The sequence below is a fragment of the Vigna radiata genome, chromosome 2 (genome assembly GCF_000741045.1).
Source record: "Vigna radiata var. radiata cultivar VC1973A chromosome 2, Vradiata_ver6, whole genome shotgun sequence".
In the NCBI taxonomy this organism is placed as follows: Eukaryota; Viridiplantae; Streptophyta; class Magnoliopsida; order Fabales; family Fabaceae; genus Vigna; species Vigna radiata.
This window is the reverse complement of record NC_028352.1, coordinates 18218676-18236440: the sequence shown is the minus strand read 5'-3', so window position 1 is coordinate 18236440 and position 17765 is coordinate 18218676. Positions and strand designations below refer to the sequence as shown.

The following is a 17765-nucleotide window of genomic DNA, read 5'->3' as shown; positions in this document are numbered from 1 at the left end:
TTTAGACTTGATAATAATAATATTTTTTTGACCGAGTAGGTACATAAGCCTCTCGATATCGAAAGTTAATAACTTTTATAAGTGGATTAAGCTATTAATGAATGAGTTTATATATTGTTTTTAGCTCTTTGTACTTGGGCACTTATATTGTCGTAGTTTTGGACACTTAATTTATACTTGGATTTTTCCGAGTAAATCCGTAATCAGAAACTACTAAGTCTATGGTAGGATGCTCTAAGGTACTTGGAATGTTTTCCAAGCATAATCGAACACTTGTAAGGTGCTTGTAGTGTTTTCTACGTAAGTTCATGATCAAACTCTTATGCTTGGATTTACCGAGTAGTCACATATTTTGATGCTCGTAATTAGATTTACCAAGTAGTCATATATTTGAACGTTGGACTCATATTTATCGAGTAGTCGAAAATTCAAAAATTGGACTTAGATTTAGCGAGTAGTTGCAAGATCATATACAATTCATGAACTTATGGAACATAAAGTGTAACTTGGAATAAAATGGGAAATTTAAAGAATGTATATGTGGTGTGTATCAATATGCTAAAAAGTAGTAAAAGTATACTAGTTTAAAAGCTAAATATTGAGGTATTTGTAACCTTACAAGCCTCATCTCGTATTATATCCAACTTGACAGTATGCTCTTTTTGGGTATTTTTTATGTCATAGGTCTTGTTCCGTACTTCTTGTATAACATCCATCTCAGCCAATTTCTTATCTTTGTGTGTTGAGTTCCTATATTTTTATGGTTTTGATTTATCCCGAATCAAGAAATTATCAATGGAATAATATCCAATTGGGACTTACAAAGTATAGTTGTTGATCATTTATCAAATCTTTGTCACGTTTTATTTCTTGTCTGAGAAACAATTTACTTATGTGATTGACATTATCATGCTCTCTGATTTGAATTCTAAGTGTGAACTTTTGGTACTTGAGTTGAGTCTTTAATTTTTGACCGAGGATTTAGATTAATCTCTTCTTAGTCCTACATGTGTAATGTTTCTATCTCTAATCAAAGGTATTGCTCATTGTCTTTTATTGATGCCAGAGGTTGTAAAGCTCCTAATGAAGTGGTATTATGGAATAAGGAAGCTATCTCCAAGCTTATCTCTTCTTTCTTCTTTGAGCTTAAGCTCGTTCCTTTACTCATGTGTTGTATCATCGTGCAACTCTTTACTTTGCTACCTTTCCTCATATTTGAGCCTCTTCTCATATTTCACATATGAAGTTTAGATCAAGTTAATGATCCTTCTTATTGTGTTCCTTGTCCAAGTGTTGTCTTGGCAAGTGCTAGTAGTAGGTATTTGCCTTTTCTTATGAGAATGATTTTGTCAAGCTTTGGGATTTTAATGAAGGATGGTGTACGTTGATATTGGGACCACCCAAGTTGCTAGTTATGTGGTGCATAGAAGTTTACTAGGGGGAATTTTGTATAAAGTTTATTAAGTGGACCACCAAGAAAGAGAGATGAGTTACAAATAGACAACCTTAAGAACCTTGTTCTTCCTAAGCCAAGTTTTCCTTAGACCCTTTTTAGAAATTTTCTTATAGAAATTCTTAAAAAGATTTCATATTCTTAGCCATGGCACAAACAATTTGCTAGAGAATATCACTCATACTTCATCCTCTTTTATTTTAGTTTCTTCTTGTACCTTGTGTATAAGGTCAACCAATTTGTAAGTTACCATTATTATAGGCTTCATCAAAGTCTTATCTTCTTCAAAAGGCTTTTCTTGGTTCTACCATGTTCATAGCATAGGATGAGAACGACATCTCTTTACTTGATGATTGAGGGGTAAAATGATGAGTTTGTATTCTTGTATTATGACAAATGAGAAGTTTAGTATGAAACACAATTTCCTTTTGCTATAGAGAATAGTTATTATCAATCCAATTACTTCCAGTTTGTAAGAATACTGCCTTCTTGCTTTTGTTGGTTTGGTTCAATCCAATTATGTGAAAGGAAATTTTCTGACATGTGTCCTCTTTGACCACTCTACAATGAAGGTGATCAAGTGTTGGTCATGCACTTACAACTTTGGGAGACCTTTGTTAGATTTGAAGGGATTATACATAACTAAATAAAAGAAAACCAAAGAAAGCAATGACATTAATTATTAAAGTAATCTAGAACGAATTCTATTAAGATAGATTTGTTATCCTTCATTTGCCACATTATATATAATATAAATTGATTACATAAAATGAGATTGTGGTTTATACTTAACTACCCTAGGATTCTCTTAATGAATAATCACATAATCATTTTATGTTTATGATATATTAATATCTGGACGATTTAATAAAACAAAAAATTATAATTAAAATATTAATACATTGTAATGTGATAAATTTGTCAAAATGTTTGGGCATTAGTTACACGTGAATATATATCATTTCACTTAAGCAAAATTGAAATTGAATAACTTTTGTTGTGGACCTATACTCATATGCACACATGAAATCAATACATGAGTATAATGTCATTCAAGTCCAAAATAATGGACTCAAATATGTAAGTGACCATTAAATTATTTTAAATTTACGTGTACTAGCTTATTTTGGCTTTATTGTATCTCCATCAAGATGTGATAAACTATATTTTTGAATTTCATATTAATAGAAGTTTGATGCATTGGATGGTATAACTCCCATATTGTGTTTGAGATTTATGTATGAATAGGGAATAAGTGATGGCTTGTGTAATGGGATCAAGTGTTTGAGATTCATGTATCAAAGCGAACATTGTTTTAATGTAATTATCCATACACTTTTGGATTACACAAATTTTTTGAATAAAATATTATATTATAGTAAAATATTAAAGATATACCGTGTCAAGAGAACACTCTTCTAAGACATTGCAAGATTTAAATCATAAATGTTCATAACAACACAAATGAGATGATTGCAAGATTTAAATCATAAATGCTCATGATAACACAAATGAGATGATTGTCGATAGTGATAGACTATCTTTATGGAAGGTAATGATAGTGTAAAATGTGGATATAAGATAAAGTGTTTTACCTAAATCTTATTGTGGACATCAAATGTTCTTAAAAAAAATTATTGAATTGACTTAAAATGTCTGAACATAAGTATTTTCTTAAATCAAAGTAATTATTTTATCAATTTTATTCTTTAAATGTTAATTTTTTAAATTAAATTAGTTTTTTCTTGGATTTAATCGTTTTTTTTCTAAAACTCAACTAATTTTTTATTTATAATGAAAGCTTTATTAAAACACTAAAAATTATATAAATTTTCTTTTATAATAATAATAATAATAATAATAATTTTATTACTTTTTTTATTATTTTTAAATTTTCATGTTTTCACTAGGCTAAAATAATTTAAATTTGAGTTATTTTTTCTTTTAGTTACTTTTTTCACTGCTTGACTTTAAAAAAACGATTTTTTTTTATAACTACACCTACCCTAACACACACAAGTAAAATAATGATATAGAAAAACATTTAAAAAGAATCACTTAAAAAGTGATTATTTTGGATCAAATTTTATGTTAATCTCAAAATTTAAAAAGTGAAATTTTTAATCACTTAAATTTAAATATAATTTTGCTATTCCTTCAAATTTAAAAGTACTATTTAAGTGTTTTTTTTTAAGATTTAAAATACATTGAATTAAAAAAAAAATCATATTCTATAAAATTAGCTTTAAATCAAGTAAATACAAATCACAGACACCACTATGATAATTCAATAAAGAAAAAGTTTCTTACAAAAAAGTGTATATACATGTATCTCTTCATCTTATACTTATGTATCACCATAAATACCTATTAAATAAAAAAAATTTAATATCTATTTTAATTTCTCAATTTTTACGTTTATTTATAGTGATCTTATCTTTCTTCATATATTTATAATTTTTCTATATTTTATAAAAATCATTAACTTTTTTAACGTCATATACAAAAATATCAACTTAAACTGTTTTCGTAAAATATAAGATAACTATAAAGATCTGAAAAGAAAAAAAAACAAAACCACTTTAAACAAATTTAACAAACTGAAAAATCAAAATAAATATTAAACCTAAATAAAAATTACAAGTGTAAGAAAAGAAATTATATTCAAATAACTTATGATTGAATGATGATAATGTATGACTATTAAAATTTTCATATTTCGTAAACAATAATAGCTCAGAAATATTATAAAATGCTGATTATATATTATTCAGCAATTTGTATAACTTTTTGTCATAACTTAATACTGTAAAATGGAAAGTTCTAAGGCAGATCTTGAGTTAGGTCCACACGTGTTTCCATTTTTTCAAACATGGTCCTTTGTACGCGCATGCAATGGCTGCACATGCTAGACACCTTCCCTAGTGGATTTTCATTTAATTTAAAAAAATAATGATATTTAGACAACGTTTTTTTACGACCCAGATTGATACGTAATCAATGTTCAAATATTGTCAAAAAAATGTTGTCTAAATATCATTATTCTTTAAAAAATATATTGACACTATAGTTGCTGCATGCATTTATTATTCAAGAAAACCTGTGATTTTTTTGGAAGTTTAATTAAGTTTTAACTAGTAAATTTTAGTACTTTTTTTATTAAGTTTTTATTAAATATTTTTAGTATATTAATTATTTAAATTTTTTATGTTTTTCAATTAAGTTTAAGATGGGATGAGACTGTCATTTTATTTATTTGTTTTTACGAATTAAGAAATGTGAAATTTTATGATTGATTTAAAAATGACATGGGATTAATATAAAAGAAAGAATGACTTTTATTGTTTTTTAAAAAAATGTATTAAATAATGAGATTGGCATTCTCTATTTGTTACCTTAATAATTAAAAAAATAATTATGTTTCTACTATAAGTAAAATAATCATTATTATCTAACACATTTTTATTAAAGTAATAAAATTTATTTGTTGTTTCACGTAATATCATTTCATATTAACATAAATCCTCATATTATATTAACATAAAGTCAAAATAAAAGAGAAATTAACAACAAGATATTGAAAAGTCATATAAATTAATTAATAAGATTAAATATGTTTTTAGTCCCTATACTTTGGGACGATTTTGGTTCTAGTCCCTCTTTTAAACTAAGGTACAATTTAGTCCTTTAACTTTAAAAAACTCTAGTTTTAGTCCTTTTTACCAAATTTTTTTAGTTTTATTTTCCGTTTCAAACGCGTTTCTTAGTTAACATTGAAGTAAAAATGTGTTAAATAGTGTAAACAATCCAAATGCTATAATGAAACGTGCTTGAATGAGCAAATAAAGTTAAAAAAATTTGGTAAAAAAGACTAAAATGAGAGTTTTCTAAAGTTGAAGGACTAAATTATACCTTAGTTTGAAAGAGGGACTAAAACCAAAATCGCCCAAAAATATAGGGACTAAAAACATATTTAACCCTAATTAATAAAAAAATAACAAAAAAAGTGAATTACATATATTCAACTGATACTCCAATTTATATTTTTCTTTCCAATTCAACAACTGTAAGAAAATAGCGCATATTATTATGTAACAATCCTAACTAGTAGTACATCATTACCTAAACAATGACAAATAGTCTTATTTAGTTTATACATGAAAGTCTAACTTTCTGAATACACATCATATTTTACATTTTTATAATATAATACATATTTATATTATGATACAAATTAGCTTTGCAATCCCACTACTGCTCCTTAAAAGTCCTCGCAAGAACATCTATCTAGCTTTGCTCACATAGTACATGGACGATCATCGTAAATGGTATTAAAACACCAAAAAAATAATAAAGGTAAGCTAGTAATGTATAACAATTCATATCAATTAAAAACTATCACAGAAGAAATCAATTTTTTTTCCTTTTATAAAATCATTCATTATCATGCATTTTTAATCAATCCATCTCGTGTAACAAGAATCAAATATTTATCATAACATAACTCTTATGACTCAATAATCACAACAAAACCTCACAACTCAACCTTGATGGCTCAAATAAGACATAAACATTTGAACTAGAAAAATGTATTATTGTATTTATTACTTTATTATTATTGTGCAATCATAGTGGAAACATTATAGATTAAATAATTCATTTCTTCCTTCTTTTACCTAACATATAATAATTGTATTATTATTTTCATTATTCCCTTTTTGAAATATGTGACAAAGCAAAACAATAATTGGACATGAGGTGACAAAGCAAAAAGTAGTTAGACACGAGTGACAATTCTCCCCCAATAACAAAATTCTTTGTCCTAAAAAACACTTACTAGGAAAAAGATAAGATTAGGTCTTCTTCATATCTTTCTCAAACTCTCATCTAGAGTCACTAGATTAAATATTCCAATTTCACTAAACTAATAACTTTCCCTCTGAGTTTTCGACTAATGATCTTTAATCTTAAATTATATGGCCTCAAATGATAAGTGTATGTCGATAAATATCAGTCGGTAATTATTGATAAATTCATGTCGTCAATAGAATTGATAAATTATTGTCGTCAATAGAATCTTTCAGTAAAAACGTGGCTGGTCTCCTTCTTCACCTCCTCTTCCTTTGCTCTTACCTTTCTTTTTTCACTTTCTTCCTCTTCTCCTCCTCCTCCTCTCTTTTTCACAGGATTTTAGTTGCCATCACACCACCATAGCCACCTCTAACTCATCGTCTTCCTTTCCGTCTTTCTCCACCTCCTTCTCTAACTCTAACAACCACCACATTATCACTGAGTTGTCGTTGTATCATTACTGACTTGTCGACAACTCATTGCAAAGCCTTCACCACATTTTCCACCTTGTCCTCCTATTCTTCTTCCCTTCTTCTAACCCATCTCCGCTTAATATAAAAAAAATCCATGGACTGAATGAGAAATTTGTCGCCTAATTTACCGACGGATATACTAATGAAAAAATATCATCAGTAATTGTAATGATAAGTATCAAAAACAATATCCGTCAGGAATACAAATTGTAATTTACAAATTAATCTTGACGAAAGTTTCTTTAGTAATACTAGTTATAATTTACCAACAAATCTTGTTGAGGAATTTTACCAATTATTCATTGGTAAATTAAATTATGAGATTCATGGAAAAAATTTGTCAGTAATAATCCATCAATAATTATGAAAATCCTTGTAGTATAAGTTATGAACTATTAATTATAATGTTTCAAATTATAAGAAATTAATTTATTTGAACTATGTGACTTTCAATACAAAATTTTTAAAATTATGTTTTTAGGTGCTGAAAGTCTTACGTTGACTAGAGACAAGGTCCATTTAGAGTATATATGTGAGTGAAAACCTCACTTTATAAGTTAGTTTTGTGAGGTTGAGTTAGGCTTAAAGTTCATTTTTTAACATTGTATCAAATCCATGATTTAGAGCTTATCCTAGTGAAATTTGTTAGACATATTTTTCCATCCAATATCAAGTTGTTATCGGACCACTCATTAATGTCCAGTCCTGAGCACGAGATGTATATACCTCGACGTGAGGGAGTGTGTTGAAAGTCTCACATCGACTAGAGATAAAACCAATTTAAAGTATACATGTCAATGCAAACCTCACTTACAAGCCAATTTTGTGTGATTGAGTTAGGCTTAAAGTCCACTTCTTAACATTAGACAAATGTTGATATTGAAACTATCTTAAATATAACCAAAGTTATATATCATCCACATTTGACTAAAGTTAGTGAATTAAAAGCTAGTTACAATTTTTTATCACCATTAATTTCCATTTTCATAACAATAATAAGTTGAACCCATGATTATGATTTTAACTATAATTTTCAATTTGACTGAAGTTTGGCTTCAATTTAGTTAAATGTACATTTTTTTTTCATCGACAATGTTAGTTTTTAGTGAAATGTACACACACATATACCAATATTTACAAGCAAAGTTTAAAGCAAGTCTTTATTTTCTTCCAAATATTGTTCATAGACTTGCCTCTATTTATGCCCATGTACATAGTAGAGTAATAACAAGTCATTTCTCAAACAACACATACAAAGGTAAGTTATTGAGAATAAATTTTTTAATATAAAACAATGATATATGAAAGGAAAAACTTTATTAGCAATGCATAAACAATTCAATTGAATCAAACACCAACATACAACAACTAATAGAGCATACATGAATCTATACATCAATCATATTAAGTTGTTCCACCAAAGAGTAACGTATGATTAAAATCAATACTTACAAGTTCTCAAATTCATATATGTCACACTATGTAAGAACTATTCTCTTAACTTTTGACTACCTAATATCTTAATATGTGATTTAGATGAACAATGAAGTAAGAGAATTTTTATTACAAAGTAGATGTCAATCCTCAATATATATAAAATAAAAAAACAATTCACATATCGAGGATGATATTGACCACATAATCATACAAGTTTTATTATTCTTAATAATAATTTCCATAAAATATAATTTACCTTAATAAAATCACTAATCAATATTCATTTTACACTTACAATAAACATTTAAATATGATCCACTAAATACATAAATAAAGAAAAGAATTAAATATGTTTTTTTATCTCCAAACTATTATAAAAAATTGGATAATGATAATTAGACAACATTTTTTTGACAACATTTGAACATTGATTACGTGTCAATATGTGATTGGCCAAAAATTACTCCACAGTTAATAATAATAATCATAAACATTATTGTGGAGTAATTTTTGACCAATCACAGATTGACACGTAATCAATGTTCAAATGTTGTCAAAAAAATATTGTCTAAATATCATTATCCAAAAAATTATGTTTCATTCTTAAACTAAATTATAAATTATTTCATCCCTAAACTTTATGAAAGTCATATAAAACACATCTTCAACAAACAGCACGTGGAGTGTTTCTCATGTGAAAAATGGAGTTTCACACTAGATTATACATAATAATTTCCACATCTAATTTGTCAGGGAGGATATTTTACATAACTTTCATAAAGTTCCAAATAACTTTCATAAAGTTCCAAATAAGGTATGTAGGCATCATTATAACATTTCATCTATGTTAACATTCCAAAATCCATCAATCATTTGTCATCAATAATTTTTTATAACTTTTTACAACGGTTCAAAACAATTGTCGTCATTTTAAAATTTTAACGATAATGATTTTAATCATTTTGTCAACCTTTAATAACAATGCAATCTATGATAATTCAAAAACTACCGTAGGAAGACTATTTTAACCGTCATAGAAAACTCATTATATGTGTTAGTTACTATATTTTACATTTTATCACTCGTTTTCTTTCTTATTACAATTTTTTATTTGCTCTCATCTTGAAATATGGTAGTTCTATTACTAATTATTGTAAAGTGATATATGGTTTTGATTGTATTTTGTAACATGTCAGAAGATCATTATACATTTAATATATCAATAAAATACATGAAAAATATGAAAAAATTAAATAATAAAATCGTTTAAATAATGATGAGAAAAAGTGTGTAATTAACTTTAAATATGGTAAAGAAAACATGGCTCAAACCTTATTAAGATGTATTAAATATGAGGCAATAATATTTTTTTCTTCATTATATTGTTGTGTGCCATAAAATAATTAACAATTCAGGAAAATGATCACTATCTGCACGTAGATATTGACATTGATGCCTTTTGCACGTAGATAAAGTGACTAACATTTGAAAAAGAATAAGTCAAATAAGTAGAAGGATTTAATGTTTTTTGAACATAGGATTCTCAATATTGACTGCTATAAACTCTTGTTTTAGAAATGAATGGAGGCTAATTATGGAATGTTTTAGGGTTTTCTACGCAGACACGATACTAGAAAGAAGGTGGTGCGTGAAGAACATATGCATCACGTGAATAAAGTATAAAGAAGATCAAGCAAAATGGTTATCTACTTTTATGACATACGTATAAAATTAGGGTTTTCAATTTAAGAACATGAGTAAATAGTCTATAAAGCCATTAATTTATAGGTTTTTTCATTATTTAAAGAGAAATAAATATATAAGTCTATGAAAACATTATTTAAATCAAAAAAATTAAGGGGTTATTAAAAACAAATATTTTATTATCAAAACAAAAATTTTATTTGACTTAGTCATTTAAATGTATTCTCAAATTTTGACACTTTTATGACATTTTTCAATATTATATAAAATTACATTAAAGAAGTGTAACTATGTTAAAAATTAAAGCATTAGGAAAAAAGTATTACATTGAGTGTACATAAAAAAGTTTAATTACTTTTAAATAAGATTCATAATTTTGAATTAATAGTGATATATCGATTTGATACATCGCTTATATTATTCATTTACTACAGTTACTCATATAATAATTGCTCTTTATAATATTTGTATAAACTATTTGTGATCCTTGAGTTGTATATTGTGAGTTGCATTTTGTATTATAAATAAGACTTTTCTTCTTAGTAATAACACATAAAAGTTAATCTTCATTCTCTATTATTCTCTCTTCTTCCTTTTTCTTCTTCTCTCAATTATCAATTTTATATTTTATAACACGTTGTCACGAGATATCTATCTAACTTTAGGTAATTGTTTTTTATTTTTTATAGAGCATTACATGTTTATATATGTATAATATTCATATTTTTCCTTTCATTGTTTCATATTTTATTCTTATCTATATGTATTATAGAATTATATAATTTTCAGTTCACATTTTGTGGTTACTATAAATTAATATTGTTTTATTAATTTGATAGTTTTTATACATGAAATAATTATTATTAATATTTTAATTTTTTTATGAGTTAGTTCTAAACATTTGAAACCTTGAAAAATTTGAATTTGTGATATTACGGAAAATAATTGTTTTTCTTAAATATTAGATATTAGATATTAGATACTGAAATATATTTAAATGCTATTAGTATTAATAAAGTTATTAAAGAAAGAAATAAAAAATATAAGCAACTAATATCCTCATGCACTACTAATATCGTGAAAAAGAATTTCACAAATATTTTGAATTAATTTCATGTCTTCTTGTAACTTAACAAAACAATGAGTTTTTGATGAAAAATCATGAAGTTCGCCGACTGGTTTTTTTTTTCACTCCCATAAATGCGATAATATCTTATTCATATTTTTGTGGTCATAGTTGTAGTCATGCTAGTGATCATGATCATTTATATGATCACACAGAAATATTCAAAGAAACATTTTATCATTAGAAGTGGAAAAATGTCCAAAAAAAAATGAAAAGGTTAAAATAATGGCAAATAAGATGAAAATATATGTTATCATTATAATGGTAAAGACAATTGGAGTTATAATTTGTCCCTACACCAAAGCCTCTAACAAATAAGGATAAGAACATACAAACACATTTTGCTTAAAGATGATGATTTTCATCATGTTATATGGCCATATAGATGTCATTCATCTTGATAGTTTTTTTCTTAGCTAAACCAAATGCAATCTTTGATCACCTAATTGGTAATGTGAGTGTTAAGAAATAGATTTTTTTTTATATAAAAGGACAAAAAAGTATCTACATGATGAAGTTTTTAATTTATTTTTGTTATAATTCAATTTAAGGCAAATTTTCTATGGTTATTTTTTTTATACATATTGGTATAAAATAAGCATTGATGAGCATGGCCATAACCGACGTCTAAGGCACTACATTGACATCAAACATAACACTAACCGACGCCTAAAGTCAATATAGACGTCGGTTTTGGCATTAATCGACGTCTAATATTGTCGTTGTGTTTTAGTGCAGCCTTCCTCCTATCTTTGTATAGCCTAGTAGCACACTCTCTCTTTACTAACTTTTCCACAAAAAAAGCTTGCGTCTTTTGTATATCCTATGATATTTTAATCCAAAACAGAACCTGCATCCTTGTCTAGTTTCATTACAACTGACAAAAGAAAAAATTACGGTGACACGACAATTAGGCAACGATTTAGATTTCATTTTAATATAGAATTACTGAATATATTATAATAGTTTCGAAACTTCAAATAAAATAATAAATCCTAATAATATCATTTAAATAAATTTGAAGTCAAAAGTTGTTCAAAATAGTTTAATCATGCACTAATTTACTTCCGCACTAAGGTACGTAGTGTTGGAATTTAATGTGTAATTTCTGGTCACATATACATGTTCAAAAATGTCGTAATATCCGAGAAGCTTCGCATGCTTTTTATCTTTTTCCAATCCATTTATATTGAGATAAATTAACTTTATAGTCTTCAATTCCCTCAGATTTGCCATCCTTCGTAACACATACAACTACTTTGATGTTAGGTGTGGATATGTATGAGAAATAAATATAATTGAAAAGGAAAAATAATAAGGAAATAAATTTAGTTTTTATAAGAAAAAATTGTTTTATAGATGTTTCTCTTTCATCCTTCGTCTCGAAATTATTATTATACCTTCAGTAAATATATATAAAAAAGAAAAAGAAAAACTTACATAATCAGTAATTATTTATGTGTATATTTACTGGCTTCCTGCATTCCCAACACCCAACTCCCAAGTTTACAGCTTTGTTTTTCTCTTTGTCTCTCTGCATTCTTTTTCTTCGTTCTTGTTCTATTTGTGGTCTCTAATTTCGTTGTTGTATGGTGGTGAGATTTGGTCAATTGTCTTCTATATTCTTCTTCATTTAACATCAATGCATAAACATTTAAGTTTATTTAGTTTCATGTATTTATTTCTGACATAGAAAATGTTTAGGAAATAATTTGGATTTTAAAAGTCGGTTTAAAAAATTCACAATTTGAGTCACCAAATTTTAAAAGTAATTAGATTTCAATATCTGATTAAAAAAAATGTTAGATTTTGAAATTCGATTAAAAAATTTACCAGATTTAAAAAATAATTAAATTTTGAAATTTGGTTTAGGAAGTTACTAAATTTCAAAATCCAATTTAGAATGTCACCGAATTTTAAAATTCGGTTTAGGATGTCATCAAATTTCAAAATTCGATTAAGGTTTTCACCATATTTCAAACTAATCGGGTTTTGAAATCTAATTTAAAAAAGTTATCTAATTTTGAAATTTGATTTAGGATGTCACCGAATTTCGAAATTTAGTTTAGGATGTCATCAAATTTCGAAACCTGATTAAGACATTCACTAGATTTCAAAATTTGGTTAAAACTTTTACCAGATTGTGAAATCTTGTTAAGGCTTTCATTGAATTTAGAAATCTTGTTAAGGAATTTATCGGATTTCAAAATTCGGTTACTTCCTTAAATTTTTTCTTTTATTATTTCTTTATAATTTGTTTATTTTTTTTAATAATTTCTTGAGCATTATTATTAGTATTATTATCGAAGAAGTGAGGTGTTCAATAATGATGAAGTTGTGTTATAGGTGGTTGTATTGTAAGAGGCAAGATTATTCTTTCAGTTTGATTGATTTACAAGTAAATTCAAGATTCGTGTCATATTGCTCTTCTTTCATCAATGAAATGTGCTAGGAAGATTATACAAATGATTTTACAATCGATCAGATTTTTTCCATACATGATGACTTAATTAAGTGGGTTCAAAGGATTGCTATTCATCTTGGGTTTGTTGTGGTAACTATAAAATCTGATAAAACTACTAGTCAAGTTGGCAGAAAGACGTTTGTGTTGTTAGGATATGAAAGTGGTGGAAAGTACATGAAATACAAACTTGATGTTCAGCCGAGTATATATGGCACAAGAAAATCTGAGTTTCCTCTTAAGTTGAAGGACAAGCCAAATTCTAATGTAGATGGGTGGATATTGAAGGTTATATTGTCAATATCATAACCATGATTTGACACAAATTTTATTTGTCACCCTTTTGTTGGTAGGTTAAATCTCATTTAATAGTCATTAGTTGTTGCTATGACTAAAAATTAGGTGAAGCTTGCAAATATTCTACCGACTCTTAAAGAAAATAGTGATTGTGATGTTACAACAATCAAGCAAATATATAAGGTATACTTACTAATAATCATTGAAAGTATCGAGAACTGAATAACAACAATTGATATTAATGTTGGATTATGATACATACATCCACTAGAGTAGATGTGTCAACAAATCTGAGGTGGTAAGTGACCTCTTTTGGACATATCCTGATGCAGTTAAATTGGTGAATGCATTTAATGTTGTTTCCTTGATAGATACGACATACAAAACTAATAAATATTGGCTATCATTGCTTGAGATAGTTGAGGTGACATCTACAAAGTCGAGCTTTTCAGCAACCTTTGCATTTTTATCAAGTGAATGAGAAAATAATTTCACTTAGGCTTTGGAAAGGCTTAGAAGTTTATATATTATGACATATAAGGGTGATCTACAAGTCATAGTTAGCAACATAGTCCAGACTTTGATGAATGTCATTGGCATTGTATTTCCAGAATGTTATCATCTCCTATGTCGCTTCCATATTCTAAAAAATGTGAAAAAGGGCAAAATGTTAGTTTATCCTGTTGGAGCATGAGATGTTGTGATGGAAGCATGGGAAATGCATGGATTATGAACAAGAGTAAATGTTTACTAACTATGTTGATGGCCTTTATCATGCATGTATTTTATGGTCTTTATTCTTTGAATATGTGAATGAGTCTTGTCATTCCATATAAGACATACTTTGTAAAGGCTGGACAAACCGAGTTATGCATTTAGGAAACAAAACATCAAATAGGTATGTTTTAATCTTATTTTATTTAGTTATATGTATTATGATATTGTTCATTTGATTTGTATCAGGGTTGAGTATGCTCGTTAGAGCCTCCAGAGAGTATTGGGAAGCAGTATAGGAGATCTTTGTTCGTGCTGGGATGCAATTCATAACGTAATTATCTTGCAACATAATGAGATAAATGTGTCCTTTCAAAAAATTCTTAATATTATGATTGAGGCTTTTAAAGGAAGCAAATATAAAAGATTGGTTGGACGTGTATCAAGATATGCTTTGGGACTCATTGCTAAGGATTTCAATCGAGTAAAACATATAGGATTTGATGGTGAAAGTTGTGGATGTGCTCTGAGACAAACATATGGTCTACCCTGTGCTTCTGAAGTAGCATGATATGATCCTAGAATGATTCCTTTAGCTAAAATTCATATCAGGTGAAGTAGACAAAAGTTAATTGATATTGCATGTCCTACTTTCACATTTATGGTACCTCCATTGCATAGAGTTAAAATGAATGGTGCACAGAAGACTAAAGTTCATCGATCTAAAAGGTCTATAAAGCGTGAACCCTCATATTTTAAGCATGTAGACGTATTACATTCCATCCATGAAACTTCATCACGAAAAGAACACATACAATCTAAGGCTAAATTTGTGCAACGAAAGAGAGTACCCATGTTAGGTGCATGATAACGGTTAAAAATACCGTTATCTCTTATGTAATTTTGATATTAAATGCACCCCTTTTGACTTAGAAACTTGTTTTAACTCATGTTTTTGCTTTAATTTTGTGAATAAGAGAGTTGAGGTTATACTTGATGATTTTATCACTAAATTCCCTTGATTTTGTAGGCTATTTGAATGATTTGATAGAAGAGTTAAAGTACCAAATAGTTGGAATGCAGAAAAGTCAAACAGAGTGCAGAAAAGACAACCAAAGTGCAGAAAAGTCAACCAATGTGCAGAAAAGTCAATCAATGTGCAAAAAAAGTAGCACTGAGCGCTAGTTTTGGGCGTTGAACGTCAGTTTGAGTGTCATTTTTCGCCCGAGCACCCTTTATAGGGCGTTGAGGCGCCAATAAGTGTCGCACACCGCTCGGATGCCCCACTTAGGACACTTGAGCGCTAGCGACATGGTCAAACTTCATTTTTGTTCAGTTTTCACTTTATTTAAAAGACCCAAGCACCCTAGGTTTTGTATCTTTGGTAGAAGGAGCGCAGTTGTACACTCTCTCACCCTCTGGAGGCGGATTTGGATGCAGGAGCTTCCACTCCCAATTTTTAGGGTTTTTCTATCTCATTATTCTTCATTGTTCATCTAGTTTCTCCATATCTGTGGGGAACTAAACTCTATTTGTTGTTGGGGGATGATGTAACCTTGTGAACTCTCATGTATTTGAATTGATTCTTAATAATAGATGCTTTTTTCATTAATTGTTAGAGTAATTCATCTATTTCAACGCTTGTTGTGTTTAACTCATTCATTAGCATGATTTATGAATTGCATGAGTGTCGGGAGATTCCTTACAATTCAGGTTCTTGTGGAATTACTCCTAAGGGTAATATTTCTCGGGGATGAGGGTATGAGTCTTGGTCGTCTTTGATGAGTCGATATTTTATACCATTAACTTAGTTTTTCGTGCCGAATTGTGTTGATGATTTGCGCTTAATTCTTAGTTATTATGTCATTTTCACCATTTGGGCTTAATTAGACCAATAATTCTGATTTTAATTAATTTGAATTAATTGAGCTTAATTATTCCTATTTTTATTTTTCAGGGAAATTTTGGAATCACACTGTGAGACTTTTGGAAGGGCACCAATTAAGTGAAGACTCTCCACAAAGACACTTTAGGATTAGTCAAATTTTAATTTAATAGATTAGGCTTTTTAAATTAAGTTTGTATTTTGGNCTAATTTTGGTAGATTAGACAAAAGNCCAATTGTAAAAATGGTGACATAGCCCTAGNGTTTTATTGTAGGTGGACCCCACCCACTTAAAAACATGCTCTGACCTAGGGATTTNGGAGGCATCAGCCGTCACTTTTTGGTGGAGAGAGAAATTCCATAGGTTTTTGGCTGAAAACTCTCTTTGCCGAGAGAACACCTTGGTCTGGGGAACAAAAACTTTTCTCTTCAACTNGAATGCATTTTTATGATATTTTATTTTCATGGAATAGAAGGATGNGCACANTTTACTTTCTTTCCTTTATGCAATGTTGTTGGGCTTTGTTGAATGAGAGGAGCACGTCTTTTCTTCTTTTTATTTGCTGAATTGCGCTGCTGGAAGGAGGAGATANGTCATTCCATTAGTTGCATTTAATTAGTGAGTTGTTGCGTCACACCTTGGGAAGCACAAGGGAGCTATATTTCATCCTAGTGNANAAAGAGAGTAGATGCTACGTGGATGTATAGGAAGAGGCGATTTGATGGAAAGGCATTCGGTAGAGCATGATGCAGCCATCATCTATTTTCGTTGCAGCAGGGTTTGATTGTAAGAAGTATATAGTTGTTGGAGAATGAAGTAGTGATTAAAGTGAGAAAGTGACACACTTNTNNNGTGGTGATTAAATGAAGAAATGAATTCATCAAAATGGTTGCAAAGTACTACTCTCTCGGTCTGGATGGGACTTCCCTTAANCATATTTGGTTTTCACTTTATTGAATGAGAAAAGAAATTGATTTGATGGGAGAGGGTGTGAATCACAGCTGGAAGGAAGGTGTANGGTGGTAAGCATTGAAGAGATGAAACTTTGTTTAANTAAGAAGGAGCTTCTCGGTCCAGTGGGTATATTGCACATGTTTGACTTTGTTGATGAGACTTTTTGAGAACATTCAAAGCATTGGGTTCGGTAAAAGCCACGGTCTGAAGGAAATTAATGGCTTTGCATGTTAATTTAATTATTGAGTGCACATGAATTTGTCTGCAGCATTTCTTGGGAAGAGAATTAATAGCGTGATAGATTTTTGGATGGGAAGGGTTACTCACTTTTGATTTGCATCACACGGTGCACAATGCATGGAGGTCACGGTTAAGTAGGCTTTTTAGCCAATTCATTTGTCAATTATTT

The 17765-nt window shown here is 28.5% G+C and overlaps 1 pseudogene; it reads left to right on the top strand.

The window, feature by feature from the left end:
* The first annotated feature begins 13682 nt into the window (after positions 1 to 13682).
* The window catches only part of LOC106752809, a 22682-nt pseudogene continuing 18599 nt past the window's right edge, over positions 13683 to 17765 (top strand).